Source organism: Ischnura elegans, chromosome 1 (assembly GCF_921293095.1).
Source record: "Ischnura elegans chromosome 1, ioIscEleg1.1, whole genome shotgun sequence".
NCBI lineage: Eukaryota > Metazoa > Arthropoda > Insecta > Odonata > Coenagrionidae > Ischnura > Ischnura elegans.
This window is the reverse complement of record NC_060246.1, coordinates 108,453,136-108,470,300: the sequence shown is the minus strand read 5'-3', so window position 1 is coordinate 108,470,300 and position 17,165 is coordinate 108,453,136. Positions and strand designations below refer to the sequence as shown.

Here is a 17,165-nt window from a genome sequence, read left to right as displayed (position 1 = left end):
ATAAACGCCTCCATTTCTTCGTCTCTTTTTTCAATTTTTTATCATCCAAGCTTGGTGCAATGCATGACAGTTAGAATTAAATTTGAAAAAAAGCGTAGTAATGAATGAATTGAATGAATTAATGAATTGATGAATGAATGAATTAATGAATTGATGAATTAATGAATGAATGAATTTATGGAAGAATGATAACTCCCTTCAAAGTAGCTATACCATTCGGTGCACCTAATTAAAGCAGGGTTCCCACTCAACCGTGAAAACCTTAAAACCGTGAATAAGCCGTGAATTTCGTCTACCGTGAAAAAACCTGGAAATAGCCGTGAAATTCGTCATGAAACCTTAAAAACCTCTCAAACTTGATTTTAGATCTACGATTGACGGATCAAAATGATAATAGGTCAGTCACTCGCAGATACTGTCCCCGTATTTATCTGCACCTGTATATTCGAAGCGCAAATATTGGTCCGTCTGTAATGACGACACAGACCTTAAGGCTGTGATTGGACGACCTTTAACCAAAGTGATCATTAACCCTGGCGAGAAATCAGACACCTCTTCACTTTCCTGTCACCTTCCTTTTTCTCACTCACAACCTTAAGCCGGCCCTAAATTTTGCTAACGATAGGCGACGTCATAGGAGCACTTTCATTGCTGCGTTTTGCATTCCCGGCGTTTATCGCGTTTGCTATATTTTTAGTTAACGTGCGGCCAGTGATTTTTATGAGATCAATATTTCTTCCTAAAATGGTTTATCAAACAGACCGTGAATTTGACCCAATTTAGACCGTGAAAACCTGGAAAAAACCGTGAATTTTATAATTAAGTTAGAGTGGGAACCCTGTTAAAGGCAGTTGCATCCGTGAAATACTTAAAAGTTAGACTCAATAATTATCTATCGTGGGATAAACATATTCGAGAATTAAACGGTCAAGCTAATCATAAAGTGGGTTTTGTTAAAAGAATATTAGGAAAGTGCGACAACAAAGTAAGAGAAATTAGATACTTCACCTCGTTAGACCTAATATAGATTCCAAAATTCAAACCTATTTTATTATGTTCGTATTACAGACCACCTAACTCAGATATAACGTCAATGTTGGATTTTCAAACTCAAATAAACAGCGTAGCATCCAAGTATCCTGAAAGAAACTTGATTGTAGGTGGAGATTTCAACTTACCTTCTATAGATTGGGAGACTTATAGATTAATTCCTAGTGGGAGGGATAAAGTGATTTGCGAGGCCTTATTACACACTTTTACATCCAATTCATTGTTTCAAATAGGATGCGCACCGAACAGAGGAGAAAGTATTCTTGATTTATTAGCGACAAATATGCCTCATCAGGTAATAAACGTTAGCACCGTCGAAGGAATAAGTGACCATAGGGTAGTAACTGCAAAGTTTTCTCTAAATACCGCTGTAAACTTTAAAAAAGAGCGTAAAGTTTTCATTTTTAAAAGAGAGGATTTTGATGGGTTTACAAGTCATCTGAAAAATGCTTTCCCCGCGTGTCAAAAATAATCATTAAAGTTAAACGTAGGGGATACTTGGTAAGATTTTCTTACGCTCGTAATTTCGGGAATACATTGCTACATCCCCAGTAAAACAGTAAAAGAGGGTAGCGAACCGAGATGGTACGACGCGGAGGTGAGAAAATCATTGAGGCGACAAAGAGCGTGTCATGCTAATATGAAAAAGTCAGCACGGATTTATCCGCTAATGAAAGCGAGCTAATAATTAAAAAATATAGGATGACTAAAGCCGCCACGAAGGAAGCGTTCAGGACTGCATTCACGAATTTTAAAATAAAAACACTAGTAGAGCAGTTACGGGATAACCCAAAAGCATTTTGGTCATATGTTAGGGAAGTTCAAGGTAAACGATCTACCATATGTTCGCTGAGGAACGACATGGAGATGTGTTGACAAACAGTTGTCGATGAAGCCAATTTATTAAATTCCTTTTCAAGAGCGTGTTCACCGAGACTCGCCCGTGACCGTTGTCAATCTATGCATACGAAAGATGCCGCCTATTGACATTAGTACGCACAGAATTGAAAATATATTGGAATCGCTCAGTCCAAATAAATAACCTGGTCCAGACAAAATCCCTTCTCACTTGTACAGAGAACTAGCATCAGAAATTGCCCCCTAATTGCAAATAATATTCTGTAAATCCATCAAGCAACATGAAGTACCCAATGACTGCAAAATCGCTAATGTAACGCCAATATTCAAAAGTGGAGACAAGGAATACCCATGTAATTACAGGCCAATATCTTTAACGTCCATCTCATGCAAAGTCCTTGAACACATCGTAGTCAGCTCGGTAATGAAACACCTAGACGCTCAAAACTTATTAATGGGAACTCATCATGGATTCAGGAAAAGCAGGTCGTGCGAAACCCAGTTAGCGCTTTTCGCCCACGATATTTTAGTCTCCGGAGAAGACAACATTCCAGCAGACGAGATTTTTCTTGATTTCAAAAAGGCATTTGATAAAGTACCCCACGGAAAGTTACTAATAAAGCTGAAATCTTATGGCCTAGTAGATGATGGCATTTTCTAGATAGGGGAATTTTTGAGCGACCGCGTCCAAAGAGTAGTATTAGACGGTGCAGTCTCCAATGAGGTTAGAGTGACTTCTGGCGTTCCTCAGGGTAGTGTCATTGGCCCACTCCTATTCCTTCTTTATATAAACGACATTGGCGAAGTAGTGCAGAGTAAGTTACGATTATTTGCAGACGACGCTGTAGTTTACAGAGAAATTCGTTCCAGCAAAGATATAGATGAACTAACGAATGACCTTGCTGCTATCCAAGCTTGGTGCGATGCTTGGCAGTTAGAATTAAATTTGGAAAAATGCGTCGTAATGAATTTCTGGAAGAAGAATAACTCCCTACAGCGTAACTATGTCATTCGGGGCACGCAGTTAAAGGCAGTTGAATCTGTGAAATATCTAGGGGTTAGACTCAATAATGATCTATCGTGGAATAAACATATTCGAGAAATAACCGGTCAAGCTAATCGTAAAATGGGTTTTGTTAAAAGAATATTAGGAAAGTGCGACGACAAAGTGAGAGAAATTAGCTTCTTTTCCCTCGTTAGACCACATTTGGAATACGCTGCCAGTGTTTGGGACCCTCATGAAAAAGGCTTAATAACAGAGTTAGAACGCGTGCAAAGAAGAGCTGCCAGGTATGTGAAAGGTCGTTACGATAGTCTTGTGAGTGTAACTGACCTCTTAGATACACTCGGATGGGAATCTCTGTCTGACTGTAGATTGAAAAATAGACTAAACCTTTTAGATAAATTAAAGAGTAGTGTCTTTTCTAGCGAAGTTAATCATATCTTACGGACGCCGACAAACTACGGAAGTTCACATCATATAAATAAAATAAGAGAGATAGATCGTAGAACAGACGGATTACGAATGTCATTTTTTCCACGATCAATAAGAGATTATAACGGCAGCGATAGAACTCATAAATAGATTGCATGACTTGCAGTGTAGCCTACTAACCTATGTAAAACTTAATGCATGTTTCTTAATATTATTTTTATATCTAACAGCATATTGTAGTATAATTTGTTAGTATACGGAACGGTTTTTGGACGGTGTGGTGTGCATTTGGGAGTCCAATTGCATGCTGCATGCTGGTGATTGATCACCCCCTGCCAAGCACCCTTGTGATGGCTTGCAGGGTATTATGTAGATAGATAGATAGAATAAGCTGCCAGTGTTTGGGACCCTCGTGAGAAAGACTTAATAACAGAGTTTGAACGCGTGCAAAGAAGAGCTGCCAGGAGGGCAAGTCTGTAACTCTGTTCTCTCCCGAAAATGGGAGAAAGGAGATTCGTGAAGCGCCTGCGAGAGAGTTGTCGCCCGCCCCAAGTCTCTAGGGCGCCCCGCCGGAGAAAGGAGACTATTTGTCGCCTGGGAGAGTACTAGTGTCCCGACCCAAGTCTGTAAGCCCCCTCAAGCGCCTTCCGGCGCCCCAGACGGGCGCTTCAGTTATGTCCCCCTCTAGAGCCCGACGTATCTCTTTCTCCCATGGAGAAAGTGCGTATCTCGACAGTGTTTTGTTGTATTTTCTCAATATGGCGCGTTTTCTTTCAAACCATAGAATATTATTGCTCGTATATGAGGTGCATTTAAAAGAAGTGGGGCAATTACCACCAGTGAGAAATTGTTGCGGGATATAAATAAACCGTTTGAGGCGAGGGAGGAAGATTTCCGGCCGCATTAGCGGAGAAGGTTGTCCTATCCGTCCTTCGATGGTCCGATTCTCTACCTGCTGAAAATCCATCAGCAATACTTAGCTGGAGGGCCTCAATAACAGACAAAAACACCGCAATCCTATGAAATAACAATAATCTGTAGCTCTGCATTCTTTTCGTTTAAGTAGCGGGGTTTAGAAAGCTAATGCTAATTCAGAGAGCGCAAGAAAAGCAATTTAAATAATGGAAAATAACTTCTAAGCAGTTACCTATATAAAGAAATAGATAGTTAATGAAACACAAGATATGCCCTTATTGTTAAAAGAAACTTGTCCCATGACAATGTAACAGAGTTTCACTTTTTCATTTGTTTCACGAATACGACTGCTCAGAAAAACCGTCTGCACACATGTGAGATCGCGAATCGGTTCCGCTGTCAACACATACACACGCTATAAATGTACTTCAATAATAAATGAATATCCACAAACTAAATACTAGCACACACCGTAAATATAAAGTGGGACATAGGCAAATAACATAATGAAAAACTGGAAATCACTTCCACTCTTTTATTCATCACGAACAACTTACAATCACTAAGCTCGTTATGATGAAAACAACTATTAATTCACTGATTTAAAGCCAGAAATTAGCATACGAAAGAGGCACAGGTGACTTCTCTCACTATTATTCGTAAATATACTAGAAAAAGAAACTTCACACACAGCTTTGATCTTGATAGCTTGATCGTGAAATGTCAATGTACCTATACCACCTATACGATGAACAACGGAGGTGAACACGACACTGACAATGTTTACATTGCTGTCAGACATTAATCGATACGGTAATAGCACTGTTTACAATTCAATCACGATGGAGCAATGATAATTACAACTCTTAGCCGATAATTTTCAACTTATCCAAACTTTGTACATTGCAACCACTGGCACTGTGATTATCAGCAGAAGATTTACGAGAGTTGTCACATTGACATTAACACAATTTTGGCACAAAAGATGTTTGCACAAATCTGCAAGCAGCGAGCAAAAGCTGTATTCATATTTGAAATATACTCTTAATTTTCAACTTTGGTGAGGTTGTAATTGACACGAGATGAAGAATTTAACAAGGGGACAAGCAAAATTTACCGGCACTTGCATTGAGCCTTGCAACCGCTTGCAAGCGAGGAATCACTGCGCGCGGTCAAAAAAGTAGTCCCGACTTTGGTAAGTCATAATGAGGTTATTATGTATTCAATTTAGAAAATATTTGCATGGCTGAATTTTACATAAAATTAAAAACATTTTAAAATGGCACACGATTAATTTTTCGATAAATCAAGCTCCAATATCAAATTCGCCTTAGAAATTTTTCATACTACCCATCGGAGCGAGTTGTCTCCCATCCGGTCGGGAGAAACAGTTCTCTCTACCGAGTTACCGACTTGGGTCGGGAGACAATTTTGGGCGAGAACTCTTTCTCCCAAACGAGGCGCCCCAAGTTACCGACTTGCCCTCCAGGATTGTGAAAGGTCGTTACGATAGTGTTGTTAGTTCAACTGACCTCTTAGATAAACTCGGATTGGACCGTAGATTGAAAAATAAAATAAATCTTATAGCCAAATTCGAGAACATTGTCTTTTCTAAAGAAGTTAGCCTAATCTTACGGACGCCAACATACTACGGAAGATCAAATCATATAAATAAAATGCTGAATGCTGGTGATTGATCACCCACTGCCAAACACCCTATAGGTGCCTCGCAGGGTATTATGTAGAGATGGATGCATTTGCTAATATCCTATACTTTTTGCTGTAGTCACATTCGTAATTTATCTTAAGGGTGTTCTATCCTAATTCAAAAATCCAAATTCAACCGTCGCCGGATTTTTGTTGCGAAGTCGGCCGCAACGGCCAGTAGTGTTGCCGCGAGACGAGACGAGACGAGACTTTCGCCAGTCTCGTCTCAGTCTCGTTTCCTGACCTCTGGTATCGTCTCGAGTCTCGTCTCGTGAACCCCAGTCTCGTCTCGGTCTCGAGTCTCGGACGAGACTCTCGTCTCGTCTCGTTTCCCCCACACTAAATTTAGCGTCGTTTCCATGCGTAAGCGTGCTGAATCGCTTAATCGATAGTCTTAAAAATAGGAGAGCCATTAATATAAATTGCAAGCACATATTTATCCGGACACCAATTGCATCAAACTGGTGCTAAAATCATTGATTTTATTGATAATCAATTAATAAAATAATAACATGAAACGAAAAATTTCTATAAATGGAATGTAGACATAATCCTAATCGATCACCGAAAAAAATTCAAAAAATTATATTATCTTAAACATTGTTTGAACTTGATTATTATTAATACGTACTTACAATTTTCAGCGCCGTTTACTTTTGCCTGCTCCCTGTATGCCGTGTCTAGTAGTTCAAAAGTCTGTGGGGTTTCTCAAAACACAGGTTCCTGGGCAGTTTTACATCTGTATCTTGTCTCGTATCTCTTTATGTTTATGTCACTCACTGCACACTTTCTTCTTTCAACCCTATATGTTTCAATTTATGGGTTTTGTTGAACAAAATATGCCGTCTGGTCGATCGAGCACATTCCGCATCGATATCCGAGAGCCGTCCTTTGTGCTGTTCTTAATTCTGTCGTGCTATAATTTTGTTCATTAAGATTCAAATATTCACTAATGGGCGAAAGGTTATAGTGAAAGCGCATTTTTTTGGAATTTTCTTTGTAAATTTTAAAGAAACTATGCCACGTAGCGGTTTGTCTCAGTCACTATAATTGTAATTATTTCATCATCGAAAAATAACTCCAATTCCAAGGATCCTTTTTACACGAATAGGCGATATTTCTTTTCAACTAAATCACACGCAAAGGTTAGAGGCGCGTCTTCACGGCCGATCTCTTCCCCATTATTTTCTTGAAAATTCACGGAAAAATTAGATGCTATAAATCTTCGAACCTGGACTCAAGGGAGTATCCAATTGTAACTTACGAAATCGTATCAGAACATTCTGCACTCTTTTATTCCAGAAAGTCAAGCACACTGTGATCGGACCACTCACGAGAGCTAGAAGGCATGGTCAACTAAGAAGGGGTTCAGATACGGAAGGGGCCCAAGGCCGAAAAAAATAAAACCACCAAAGCAAACACAAGCGCGAAAAAAACTCCAACCCTCAGCTTCCAACGTCATAAATAAGATACCAGATGCTGGCAGGTCTTCGAGGTTCCGAGAACTATCGAGTGACAATGCCTGGACGGTCCAAGCCTTCACTATCATTGCCACGATGAAAGAGAAAGGAAAAGATGAGACAGAAGATGAGATGATAATGAACCACAGAGGAAGGCATTCAGCGTCCCCACATTGAACATACAATCGCTAAGAAAGCACATAAATCGGAGCGTAAGTGGTAGACTATCTTCCATGGGCGTCCACCAGTCGCCGCTCCTAGAGGAAGCATCCTGGCATCAGCTGGAAAAAATATTCTAAAAAAAGTCGACCACACAAACAGAGGCAATTAAGAGGCACAGAACGAAATCAGACAGATATGTCTCACATATATACTCACTGAAAGTACATATATGGAAGATTAAGAGATAGGAATACCTAATGAAACTTTCAAACTCATACAGTGTGTCTTTCACGCTTAGGAACGACCACGCAACGGAACGACCACGGGAATTTAAAGTCATGCTTGAGGGGTTAAATAGCAATAATAGTACTCCCTCGTTTGTACCGGCGAAAAAATACCGGTATACTGGTACATTCATAATTTATAAAATTTGTTAATAAGTTGAAAATAAACGTTCGTATTAATCTATTAAAATTATCCGGTGTTTCCGAAAATTAGATTATTATACAGGACAATTACACTGAAAAAGTCATTCACAGGCATTTATACGAAAACCCAACGGAAAACTTCATCAGAGGCTCAATTATCGAACTGTTGAACGGTGATAGCGGTGTAGTTGTCAAAGGCAACGTCATACAAACGATTTCGGGGCATACGTTTTAATTTTTGGTGTTTTCCTAGCGAATGATAAATTTGAAGATCTCTCAGACAAGAAAAAGACACTGTCAGCAGAACGTCTTCTTATTCAAACACCCGACGGTGGCAATCCGACACAAACTTTGGCTACTTATACAACAACCACTCACTTGGTGCCCGAGAAAGCTTTTGTCATTTTAATTTCTGCTGTATTTTTGTGTGTAAAAATATTTTTACACTTGTCTCATGTAAAGACATAGTAGTTTTTACATTTCTAGAATCGGAATTAGCTATGCCTAAAATACTGCGATCGAATAAAATTAGATGTGTAGGTCACATTTCTATTTAGGTTAGAAAAATATATACATTGTACGGTTCAATAACATTGATTTTCTTGCCTTCTGTGGCTAAAAAAATCTTTTATGGCCATAGTGATAAACAGTCAAGCATGTAGCCATGGTCAAAACACGTAATAATTTTGAAAAAGGTTTTTTGGCTGAAATTCTCGTAAAATTACTTTGCAAGTCATATTTAATTCGAATATTTTCATTTATAATTGATACTATATTTATCCCTGTACATCGCGGTGCGGCCAACAGCAGCCTCCTGCCCCCCGCCACAGGCTTTTCCCGGCAAGTGTGGCATAACTGTGTACGACACATTTTTCCACCGCCAATTTTAAAAATTTATTAAAATTGTAAAAAAATTAAGCACGACTTTTTCTCCATAAGTCCTTACAATATGCAATACATTGAAATAATTATTAGCTAACAGCCGCGCTAGCCACATTGTTTTGCAATTACATGCGGATCAAATGTTTCCGGACATGGCCTTAGAGATGGGACTACAATAGGGTAATGAGATAGCAATACACGAAGATACTAATACCACCTCGAAATACCCTCTACCAATTATGAACCGATTCGAATTTTTTCTCCCAGAAAAGATAAAATGCTGAGGCACGACTTTCATTTTCTCCGAGTATCTTCAAATGAGTGAGATGAAAAATTGAGGATACCATGACTCTTCAGCTTACTGAGATTTTAGTGCCAATGACAGCACCACAGACTTCATAGTTAAGAAAAACATGGAGTTGGCAGGATCTCAGAGGATTTCAGCTTGAATAACTATATATGAATTTTAATGAATATAATTATAAACACGTTTATGTCTCTCATGAAATTCACTAATTGTAAAAATTTTAGAATTTTAATATATTTTTCTTACTCAATGCATAACTTGGAGTTAGCACGGCGTGTGAAAACATTTCACCAATGGAGTTGAAGCGATCGAAATAGAGGTAATTTAGGATTCCTCTCAGCTGCAATAAAAATTATATTGTCGTTGCCATCTTAGGAAAAATTTAGAAATGAAGGGCGCAGTAATACGTATTACTGAAGTAATATTAACGTGAATTTTCTGATGAATTGCTAAAAAAAAACGGTAGAAAGAAAAAGGAAACAGCAATTTACGAAAGTCATACACGATTTCTGGCGTTCTCGTAACGATCTATTATGTTGTGCAGTATTGCTTACCGACGCGGAATAAGTCTCGTCATGCGTCCTAATTTTATATTTGTATAATGCAGTCTTTTGTTTACGATACTTCGATGCTTTCACAAGTGCAGAATGAAGAAAGACCTTGGAACCCTGAAGAAATCAAGAGGAAATAAATGCAGGAAATACCCAAAGCAAAAGATACCGAGCGAGGGGCTGACCACCCAACGTAACACATTTTTGTAACGCAATGCTGTGGCTCTCGAAAGTTTAGCCAGAACTTTTTTACATTAAAATAAGGCTCCAATTTTCCAAATTAATTATCCCAGGAAACACGGAAAAGTAGTCAGCCATTAACACTCACTTACTTGGCTCCATAAGTGTCGCTCATGCATTCAGAAATTGGTTTTTCAGCAAATATTCTAGTTTATAATTTGATCATCTATCGAAAAGTTATTATTCAGCTGTATTTAAAATACAATGCTTAAGAATAACGTAAAATGTGTTTCGTCCTAACTGAAGGATATAGTTTTAAGCATAAACCTCTAGGCATAAAACTATACCAAATATCAATTGAGGACGTCCATCTAAATTTCGAGACTTTCGAGAGTCTCTTGGAAGTGGTATCGTCTCGTCTCGTCAAAAGGTGGTCTCGTCTCGAGTCTCGTCTCGAATTCTACCCTACGGTCTCGTCTCGAAAACGAGACGAGACTCGAGACGAGACGAGAAAGTCTCGAGTCTCGCGGCAACACTAACGGCCAGTGGAATGGGAAACCTCCTTGGGCGGAGGGGAGTACCTAGTCGCTGACCGAAGGAAAAAAAAGGAAAAGACGAGGGGTCGAGCTTCGCTCCGACCGAAAAAAACACCCGGCGCTGTATCAAATTTCACTGCGGAGGTGCGATATTGAGAGTGGTCGGGATTCGGAGGTTGATTTTTGCTCTCTGGTGGCATTAGTCCCATCTCAGCCACTCGGTTGACGTTTCTTGGAAGAATCCAAATACGCACGCTCTCGACGAGGCTGGTAAGTACGGCCGGCTTCTATGAAGAAAGGCGATTACTTGCATTGTTCTCTCCTCATTCGACTCCCCCTCGAACGGGAGAGCTGGTCAACGTTCTCATCTCAAAATTGTTAAGTGTTCTTCAAAGCATCGTAAAAGTCAATTACGCAAACCGAAATGCGCGTACTTCGTGAAATTTTTTTAACGTACAACTTTACATTTTTACGTTATTCCTCAGTATGAATGAAATAGTAACCACCCACGTACATTTGAAAACGTGTATTCAATACAGTTACTTTCCGAAACATGTTTATTCAGTAATCATAGCGCTACAGGGAGAACACTAATGAGAAATATGACAAATAATGAATGAACGAAAATTGATTTTCAATCATCTTTAATATTTATTGATGTATATGGTAAGAACATCATAAATTGCATATTGCATCAGACATCACATACAGCTTTAATAAAGCCAATAACCCTGAATATATCGCATCGGGTAATATTGACTTTTTCTTGGATGTTTTTTTAACAAAATGATGCCATTCGAACTAGAGTTTTTCTGGTCTCTAATTTCTTGTAATTCTGACTGAAGTAACGTTTAATATTCAAAGTGTTCCCTAGTTTTGCTGCAACCGACGTTTTGACCCGATGCGACCGAAAGTGCTACAATTTATTCTCGCTACCGATTCATCGTGGAGACGATTAAAATTCATTCGCTCGAATTTGGCTTGATGAAATCGCCGATGACTCATCTTCCTGGAATACACCCATGTTCAAAGTGTGTATAATGAATCATCAGTATTTCGCCTCTTTTTGCGCAGAATTATTAGATATAATTGTGAAAATCACAAATCTCTACTTTAATTCTGTTTCTGGTAATTATGCAAGAGATCGTGATACAAGCAGTTCAGTGAAGATGAATAACTGAATCTTATTAGTCTCCTTTTTCTCTCAGGTGCGTATAAAATTTCCCATGTTGATATTAGGGAGATTTGGAGCAAAGAAGTCTATCAAATTGTTTCCCGTACACTGAACTATCGGATTTTTTTTCTACGGTGCATTAGTTTTTATGACCTCAGCACTAGACTAGAAAGTAAGAAAAGTGACTAGTAAGCTGCAGTTACTGAGTTCATTAATAAAATATCCAACAAATCTGAATTTGCAAATACACCATCAGAGTGCATCACGATCCTTGAGCAACTTATACCATTTCGAGGCCGATGTCCTTGAACGCAGTATCTATCAAAAAGCCAAAGAAATATGTTATTGAAGTCATTGCTGTGGTGGATGCTAGGAAATTTTACCTAAAAATTGAAATTTTTATGGGCAGGTAGCCAGATGCCCTTTCAAAGAATCCAATTCACCTCATGAAATTGTCAAACGCTTAGCAGAGCACATTGACTGCAGAGGAAGAAATATTACCAGTGACAGTTGGTGTACCAGCATGCCTTTAACAGTAGAACTTTATCAAAAAAAGATTGAATACGGTAAGGACGATGAGTAAGAACAAAGCAGACGTTCCTCCTGAATCTCCCCCAAGAAAAAATAGAACCTTACATCATAGGCGAGGGGCAGGAGGGGGGGGCAATTGCACCCCCTCCAGAAGCAAAAATCGCAGAAGTCCTCAAGCAAAATCGGTACTGAATTGAAACGAAAGTATTCAACAAATTTCCTTTAAACCCACGAAAAATGATATGCATTAGTAGGTATAAGATATGTACTTAACTAAAATAAAAATATATTTTCTATGAAATGATATCAGAAACTAATAATGCGCTGTTATAATTTTCTTAAAATATTTTTTTCATTCACCTTTTCCATGCTAAAATGTCACAACTTGGCTTGCGCCCCCTTCTAGACTATGGCTTGCCCCCCCTAGTTATGACCCTGGGTATGCCCTTGTCTTACATCCTTACCTTTTTGCTTTACTCCCGACATTTCCGCGTTGTAATACCTACGTTTCAATAAAATCCATGTAGTATTTATTTTCTGCCATTATCCATGACGCAAGTATTACTGCCTCAAGTGGTAACAAAATGCTTCCTGGCTTTATATGATTTTACAATACTATCAAGGGGGTGTGGATTCAAATGATCAGCTTTGCTTAAATTATCGCTGGACGGTATGAAAATCGGCCCTGACACCATTCCTGCTATTTCGTTTTTAAAATGACCTCCTAAATCCGAATATTAACTCTGTTCTTCTCCATCACCCACCATTTTCGGAAGAGCCTCCAATTTTTACCACTTTTCGGTCATTTGGAGAAATTACAAGGATTAATTTAGCATTTAAATTTTTTCTAGGGGTTTTGAGGGGTGTAAAATTCTGAAAAAAATAATATTAATGGTAAAGATGTAGATTTGAGGGGAATAAGTCTCCGTCAATTGTGTAAAAACGCATTGAAAATGACCAATTTTGCCATTTTTTCGCAAATTTTCACGTATTTAAAAATATTTCCAGCTTCTATTTCACATCATCCTCCCCGAAAGATAATAATACAAAGCAGCAAGAAACAGCAGTATTAATAAAAATATGTTGCAGTTTAGCATAGCAGCAATAATTAAAAATATGTAGCAATAGCTCGGAAGATTCACTTTACTCCTCTGGCCCTCGCAGTGCCTCTCCCGCTCAGGCTTGGACGGAAATTTTCTTGATTTCGCAGCTAAAAAAAGAACAGTAATACTTTCTGATTGATGATGTAATGTTAAGTAATGTAAGGTGAGTAATGATTTCTGAAGAATGTAAAACTGAGATTTTATAATTTCATTGGATTAAAAAAGTATTCTTTCTCCTTAATCATGGAATTCCGCAAAGTATCAGCCTCTAAAATCAATTATGTATATTGAAGTTGTCATCATCTTCCCTCGGTATACCTCTAGCGATCGCAGAGTCAACTCTTTCAGTGTTCTGGACAAGGATCCTTTTTTTCCAAGTAATTTAAATAGTGCAAAACAGTAAAAAATGTTTTACTCCGGCTTTTTCCAGGTGAATGTCAGTATGTGGGCTTGAGTTGTGAATATTACCGTGATTTAATATGTAATTAAATTACACGTGTGTAAAATCATCGTCATCGCTTCTGCTATGTTTGCGGTGAATTGACTATAACATCGCAACAATAATCTCTTTCTTTAATTCTTTAAACTGCTTATAAATTTTTCTCTGGCTGCCAAATTGGCGGTCAGGGCTAGGATTAAGCTCCAAGTGTTTGCTGCACCACTTGTTACAGTAATTTGACCAAATACTTGGAGAAACTAATGTAACATATGGTACGAAGTTGCGCCTATATGGATGCCAATCTCTTACAAAAGGGCATAAAAATCTTTTCCAGTAGGACAAGAGGGCCAACACTGAAATTAATTTCTACGTAAGATGAAGGCTTGGTTTTTTTACTGTAATTAAATGCATTGTTGATAGAAATTATGATGCCATGTGACCCAGAAAAATGGAGACTGTTTATGGATTCGTCAAAGACAAGCTTTGAAGTGGTCCTGTTGGCCAATGGGAATGAGTTACCTTCTATCCTATCTGCATACTCTGCTGATATGAAGGAGACGTACCAATGTATCAGTTGAATCCTTGAGAATACTAATTATCGTGATTATAATTGGTAAGTTTGCGCTAATCTGAAAGTTGTCGCTCTACTCACGGGACTGCAATCAGGCTTCACGAAATACTGCTGCTCCCTTGAATACAACAGCCGCGCCCGAGAAAACATTACATCTTACGGAAATGGCCTCTGCGAGAAAGCTTCACTCATGGTTATGAAAATGTCGCCCATATTTCCCTGGTTCCGACAGAAAATATTCACTTGCCACCATTGCACATCAAACTAGGACAGATGAAATACTTTGTGAAAGCAATCGACAAGACAGGAGCTGAATTTCAATTTTTAACTAAAATTCCTTGTCTTAGTGAGGCTAAAACCAAGGAAGAAATTCTTTTAGGTTTTTAGAAGACTTATTTTAATTCCCACTTTCTTAGCACTCCTTCATTACTTACTCATTCGATCAATTTTATCTTCATCATTCTTCGGTGGCACCACATTTCGAATGCTTCCAATCATAGAGATCTCTGCTCCTATCAACGTCCAAGCCTCACTTCCCTAGAGAATCACACTCCATATGTAGCGTATGATGAATTGCTTCCTTACTTCTATGCTTGTATTCTCATATGTGAGAAGGTTCATCTTTTTGTAGTAAGCCCTCTTCGCCAGCGCTATTCTACTGACTATTTCTTTCTTGCTTCGTCCATCGTTGGTAATTCGGCTTCCCAGGTAAGAAAATCTTTATAATTAAGATAATATTTAACTGTTGAAATTCTTCGGCATAATAATGCGTCTAGAAATTTATGACAAATAAATGTAATTTCATTAAAAATTCTTCAGTTAAGAATGATACTAACATCACCGCAGCGCGGTTGTAGTCTTTGGGAAGAAACTAAAATTTCTCAGGAGCATTACCCGATCAATTTTTCTCTACACCTCATTACACTGTATGACCCTTCCGGGATGGAACCCTGCATTGAAGTTAGGTATTCTACTTGATATTTTTCCCATTTTATTAATTGCGAAGGGAATTTTAGTTCTTATACTCCACTATTATTTAACATGAATGAGAATACATATATACCAAGACTGTTATTTGCCACGAAAAATACATTTCGCTTAGCCGCGATTCAAACCCAGATCCTCCCGATTTCCGGTCAGCTACATTACCAAGTAATTTTTTTCTAGGCGAATCTTAGACACAAGTAAAAGGAGAATTTCATATTCAAGGAAAAAGGTTGCTTCGAGGTATAATTGGTAGCATATTTGACCGGCCATCGGGGATATCCGGGTTCGAATCCCAGGTTAGTCAAATGATTTTTTCATGTCGATTATCATACTTATTTAACTATGCACTAGTGTATTTAACTATGCACTCGTGCGCGTGACTGCGTACAAAGTTGCTTTTTCGACGCAGTACTTTGTATTAATGAGAGCACAAAACCTTTTGCATGTGACGCAGGAGTATCCTCTTTCACAAATAACTGTAACCACTGTACGATAGATAATATTTAGTTGCCGTTCCATGCTTAACAACTTTATTTGGTAGAATGATTAATGATTTTCAAACGCTCTACATATACTTAGTTCAACTTACAAATAAAATCCGAAGATTCAAACGTTATGGAGCGGAATTTTTCCATATTGAAACAAACACTTTCTCAAAATTTTCCACGATTATAAGAAAAGTTATTGTGACCTAGATTTCAATGATATAACAATATCTTCAACGTACAAATGGCGTGTTATTCATTCAATGTATCTTCTTGGGACTAAGTTATGTCTGATTCCGAACTAATGGATTCGACTTTGCCAATATTTGGCCCGCTTTAATTTCGTAGGGGATAAATTATTTCTAATGCCTTTACAAATTTACTTTGAAAAATTACGAGAAATATTCCTCCTTCCGTTAATTATGTATAAGATAAGGAGCATACGATAGAAATTCAGGGAAAAAGGTTCTGCCCAAAATAAAAGGATAATTATGGTAAAGCTTTTGAGTGATCCCTCCTATTGTTAATGAAAATCCCACGGTTGTGAGTAATATTATCCTCTTCGGAGAACACTTGAAATAACACGTACTTAATAGAGAGAAAATTTGATGAAGGGCCAATTTTCTTATTTACAATTATTAATGAAAATACCACGATCATGAACAAGATTACACTCTTCGGAGAAACCTTCCTTTTTAACACAAAATTTGATGGCGGGAACAATATACTTAAGGACAATAGAAAAATACCTTGTCACAATTAATGAATGGTTTACTGCTAGGGATAAAGGACTAAAATTTTCAAAATGTACGATCGCGACTAACTCGGGAAAATGGCACCATTTACTGAAGGCATCCATAATTAATGGGATATGGGTACTGTATATGTGTACAAGCAAGTACTGACGTAGGTACTAAGAGCAAGCGGAAAACCACGTGATTCGCATATCCTTTAACGATACTGTCAAACAGAAATTTTTGGTACTGCTCGCCTACATCTGAACCTTTTAGATTTAGTATTAGCTTCCGTAGAAGCGTCCAAAAATTGCCAGATCCGACGATATTTCACGTCGAATCGGCGGGGTATTGGTATAAGTTTTCAACTAGCAATAATCGCACCTCAGTAGAACTTCATTGGTTACGATATCGCCACTGCGCAAAGTTAAGTACTTCTCACATACCTGTAGAACCGCTTAAAAAGCGACCATTTAAGATAACGCGAGAGGCAAAAACTATGTCTACAAATGGAAGTGATTGACACCAATTCAATTCAAGTTTTCCAGCAGTGTTATATTTTATGATAAATCAGCCTGATTTCAACTGATGCCATTTCCATTAATAATCTAGCCCAATATAGCAATCAATTCCTTAAAGGAAGTCGAGAAGAATACGCGTTCAGAATTAG

The 17,165-nt window shown here is 38.2% G+C and overlaps 1 non-coding gene across 1 annotated transcript; it reads right to left on the bottom strand.

Moving 5' to 3' along the window:
• Positions 1 to 16,783: 16,783 nt before the first annotated feature.
• Positions 16,784 to 16,924, bottom strand: LOC124173775. Its single transcript, XR_006868745.1, has one exon. It is a non-coding gene; the product is annotated as a U4 spliceosomal RNA (small nuclear RNA).
• Between the last annotated feature and the right edge of the window lie 241 nt (positions 16,925 to 17,165).